General features: G+C 42.3%; 1 non-coding gene across 1 annotated transcript; it reads right to left on the reverse strand.

Annotated features, from left to right (window-relative positions):
* Positions 1-616: 616 nt before the first annotated feature.
* LOC115943675 (U4 spliceosomal RNA) lies at positions 617-759 on the reverse strand. The gene has a single exon (XR_004078260.1). It is a non-coding gene; the product is annotated as a U4 spliceosomal RNA (small nuclear RNA).
* Between the last annotated feature and the right edge of the window lie 4,547 nt (positions 760-5,306).

Raw genomic sequence — 5,306 nt, forward strand, 5'->3', positions numbered from 1 at the left:
TTTTTATTTAGAGATTTTTGGCAATACATCAATTCAAATTAATAGATCTAAAAAGTAATTTTTAAATATGTAGTAAATTTTTAAATATGCATGCTGGTTAGTAGATGATTTAGAAAACAAGGAAATGAGTCTAAAGCGGTAAGAAAGAACAACTTCAGGATCTGGGTTTTTTTCTACCAATAGAAAGAACACAGTTTTCAGAGAGATATCATTAGAGCGACAGATAATGTAGCATAAAATTAGGCGCAAGGGTGTTGGAGCTTAAAACCTAGCTCCACCACTTACCAGCTATTTAATAAATTCCTTAATCTCTCTGTGCTTTAGCTTTCTCATCTGTAAGATGGGGATAATGATCTCTCAAAAGGTTGTTGCAGTAATTATCAGTTAAATGCAAAGCATTTAGGACCCTGGCTGACATATAGTAAGCACTCATTAATATGTGCCACTACGTTTGCTTTCTGGTAAGATCTTTTAACCAAGAGAGATTTCAGAGGTAACAAGAGGGCTGACTAAGTAAAGACAGCTACATTAAAAATCCGTATTTGTTTTCATAACTCAACTGCACAGTCCCTGACATTAGAGACTGTACCTATTCCTCTCTATATCCCCAGTTACTAACAAAGAGCTGGTACTTACGAGGTGCTTTATCATTATTTGTTGAACTGTATTGAATTCGTTAAACTTTTGAATACTTTCAATTAGCAATAATCACGCCTCGGATAAACCTCATTGGCTACGATACTGCCACTGTGCAAAGCTTTTTGGAACACTTTCGAGGTTGAAAGTGATCACTCAAATGTTCTCCTTCCAATTCCTGAGCCAAAGGAGACTTAAAGCCTAACTATCTAAGATTGATTGAGTCAACACATAATTCCCAGGAAGGAAAAACTCTTTCACCATGAGATGGCTCCTGCAACAGCCACAGGAGCAGTGGGACTCCCACGGGGGCCCGGAGTCAGAGCAAAGGCAAGGGCAGGGTTATGTGAACAGTGATGCTGATGACGGAAACCAGCAATAGTCATTGTGAAGCAGGAAATCTCAGTGTCAGGGGCTGTGGACAGGGATCGGTGTGGGCATTCCAAGCAGCATACAGTCACATGATGGGGAGGCCTGAAGCGGGCATGTGTCAGGTATGTGTCCATTGGCCTACCCAGCACACAAACATTCGAGGGCAATTCCAAAGGAGGGGAAATCAAGGTGAAGAGAGACAGGTAATTCCTTTCTCTCCTCCCGGATGCTGGGTAATAGGCACGTGACCCAGACTCAACATGGAGATGGAGGGGCCAAGAGTGGTTATTGGCACTAGTTGTGGGTGGACTGTCCAGAGATCCAGGGGCAAGTAGCCACTGGCAGCAGCTTCAACAGTAGCTTCCCAAATTGACTATTCTGTGGCATTCTCTATAGAATTTGCCGCCAAGTATCCTTTGGCTCCTGCCTATTTTTTGAGCCTTGTTCTCAAGATTTCCTGGCTATTCTATGAAATCCCTGATATCCTTTCCAATGCATTCCTTTTCTGCTTCAGTTAACTGGAGTCAGTTTCCCTTCCCAAGAACAGGGCCAGATGCCTCTGTGACTGTCACCCAAACTCTTGATCATCCCAAGTCTGGCATCCTGTCATACTTCCTGGCTATGTGACCTTGAGCATGTTACTTGTTCCCGGATCCTGGGAATAGTGACAGCAACTATCTCAGAGGGTTTTAACGGGATTAAATTAGATAATGAATGTGAAATACTTTGAAGAATGCACAGCACCTAGTACTCAACATAGGTTGCCTATTATCATTGCCTGTCATTAATGAGGCAAGGGTAACAAATGACACTCGGAGACCTCGTGGCACTGATTTTATCCTGCTTGTTAACAGGTCTCTCTACTACACCTCTTCATCAATGGAAATCATATTCGACCATATTTTAATAGCTTCTCTGTAATTGTGTGATGTACCACATATAAAGGAAAGATTCTTAAGGCATATTTTTATAAACACATGCATCATTTTCCCCATATGTTTGATGTTACACAGCTTCACCGAAATGGAAATAGAAGCTGACTTTTGTTACCTGTCCTCTCATCCTCTTCTATCTCATAATAAGACCGCAGACTCAAACGACACAAGAAACTGGTCTTATATTTCCTATGTAGTCTCACAATGTTGAGCACATAATAGGTGCTAAATATACACTCAGTGATTGGTAGCCCAGCACTTAATTTGATTACGAGAGCCATCTGGGCCACTCACTGGTATAGTTTGGACCCATCCATCTGGAACTCCCTCTGACCTCGGTCTGGTCCCCTTTACTAGGACCAGTGACACAAATCACAAAGTCACCCAGAGATCCAAAGGTAGGGCTCATAATGATTGCCTGACTCAGGAGGAGAGCTCCAATTCAGCTTTCTCTGAGTCCCCTGTGCTACCTTATCCTGTTACATAAACCAGTACAAAACTGACTTTTCCAGGACAGAACTAGCCAGGGCTCAGAACAGTTTTCCTAAGCAGGTTCCAGTCCAGTGCTCCACTTAGCCATGTTGTGGGCAGCTGTGAGATTTGCTCTTCTGAGCCCCTCAAGAAACACAGGAATGATGAGCCTCAGTATCATTTTTTCTCCTTGGGGAGAACACTGTCACTGATTCCTCTCAGCATACACTTTATTATCGTCCAAGTTCCCAAAGGCACTTGAGAATATGTGATTAAAGGAATTCCCTAATGTCATATATACAATAAATCTAACTGGCTTTATTATCTAGCAAGGTTTTTTTTTTTTTTTTTTTCCCTCCTTCAATCTAATGCTTCCTGGCTAGAGATGAACTTACTCACCAAATATCCCTAACTTGACCTTACTTTTTTGATGTTGAATTGAGGGTATGCAGGTCAAATGCCAGACTGCCAGCACGTTGACTACTCCCAGACATGGTTTGGATAAAAAGTCTCTTGTATCTTTTGAATATTCTGGTATCATATATGTAAACCGAATTCAGAATTCCAAAACCTTTAAAGCAGCGTTAGAGTTGAAGGCACTGGTAGTTAAAAAAAAGACCTTCCCTTCATTCCTATGCAATGCTTCATTTTCTTGTACCCATTTGTAAATGGGTAAAGAACATCTAAAAGCCCCCCCTCCCCCCTCCACTGATCTCCTTGTACTCTCTCTTCATCAGTGTGGACTGCTATAACAAACTACCATAGGTGGGTGGCTTATAAAGAACCAACATTTATTTCTCACAGTTGTGAAGCCTAGGGGAAGTCTGAGATCAGGATACCAGCATGGTCAGGTTCTGCTGAGGGCCCTCTTCCGACTTGCAGACTGCCAAATTGCTGTATCCTCTCATCCTAGAGAGCAAAGAAAGGAAGCAAGCTCTCTCCTGACTATTCTAAGGACGCTAATCCCATGCATAAGAGCTCCACCCTCCTGACCTCATCTAATTTTAACTACTCCCCAAAGGCTCCAGGTGCTAATAGCATCTCATTGACAGGCTGGATAGGGTTTCAACATGTGAATGGGGGGGTAGGGGGGGAGGATATAGACACAAACATTTATCCCATAATACCTTCTCATTCTCTTACCAATTCACCCTCAAATCTCTAAGTGGTGGCTGGAGGAAATGATCAGGACAAAGAAACCATTCCAGGGCCTTAAAGTCTGACCCCTGAGCCTTGGATAAGATGATAAGCATGATGAAAATAAACTCTCAGGCCCAGAGGACCACTTTTCTGACAGTAGTTTGCCATTTTGATTTAGCTAATTCTATTCCTGTGCTTCCACAACGCCATACGCACCCTTCTGTCAAAGGTGCACCTTCCATTGCAATTGTTGTCTCCTTGCCTACTTCTCCCCTGCAAATGAGCGCTCATTATCAATTTTCATGTCTTCACTGCCTAGGATAAGACTTGATGAATAATGATTAAAATAGATTGCAAAAACTAATTATAAATTCCTTCAATCTGTGTATGTACCACCCTCCTCTTTGCTGTTCCTATCATCCAGAGGTAGAGTTGCTTTCCCCACCCCTTTAATCCAGGTTGACTTTATAACTTGTCCTGACCAATAGAATGAGGCAGAATTACAGTGTGCTAGTTCAGAGCCAAGGCCTCCGGAGGCCAAGAAGCATCTGCTTTTGTTATGAAGTGATGCTGCCACCTTGTGAAGAAGCCTGGGCTAGCATCTTTGAGGATGAGAAGCCACAAGAACAATGATGAGGAGCCATTCCAGCTGAGGCTCCTTTCACCAACCAGTTGACAGGGAGACCCAATTGCTAGATAAGTGAGCGAGGCTCTCGGAGGCCATCCAGCCCCTCCCGGGCTGCCATTGATGAAAGCAGCCACATGAGTGGCGCCAAGTGAGACCCAAGAGATGAACCACCCAGCTGAGCCCAGTCAAAGTGCAGACTCAAAGAACCATGAGCAAATAAAATTCTTGTTGTTTTAAGCCATTGATTTTGGGGGTATTTTGTTACACAGCAATAGATAAATGATTCTGTGAGTATTCAATACAGGTTTGTTAGACAAATGAATAAATGAATCACTTAAGAAAAGAGTGGGAAATCTCATCTTACAATTGCAATCCCTGTCCTTATGGCTAGCCCAGCACATTAGCAAGACAGGTTAGGACCTACTTGATGTGACAGCTTTATCTGTACTTGTTCATGGTGATAATCGCGCAGACTGGAAGGGGCTAATTTCCTACATCATACCATTCCCGGGAAATTCTAGTAAAGTCTTACATAGAGTCATTAGAACATTTGCCTTCTAGGGCGCCTGGGTGGCTCAGTTGGTTAAGCGACTGCCTTTGGCTCAGGTCATGATCCTGGAGTCCCGGGATCGAGTCCCGCATCGGGCTCCCTGCTCGGCAGGGAGTCTGCTTCTCCCTCTCACCCTCCTCCCTCTCATGCTCTCTGTCTCTCATTCTCTCTGTCTCAAATAATAAAATCTTTAAAAAAAAAAAGAAAAAGAACATTTGCCTTCTAAAATCTGTCACTTTTCAAGCGAGGTAGCTTTGGAACAGTCATAAATTGCCTGATTAAGGTAAACAAACATCCTGGTTTGCCTGGGACAATCCCAATTTAGTGCCCTTTCACTCCCAAAGCATTCAGTTTAAATAAGAAATTATATGATCATTCTATCTTTGAGTCTCAGCTCATTATAAATGAGAAATAATGTTAAACAAGAATAATCACAGGGTTATTTTCAGGACTAAAGAAAATAACACATGTGTCAGTAAAAAGACTATCCATTAGTAAGGTATTACTTATTAACAGTACTGATAAATACCCTTTGAAAGAATGATGGTTTGGAAGATCAATTAAAACAGTTATC

Source organism: Leptonychotes weddellii, chromosome 4, assembly GCF_054177405.1.
Source record: "Leptonychotes weddellii isolate Sample4059 chromosome 4, ASM5417740v2, whole genome shotgun sequence".
NCBI classification, from domain to species: Eukaryota; Metazoa; Chordata; class Mammalia; order Carnivora; family Phocidae; genus Leptonychotes; species Leptonychotes weddellii.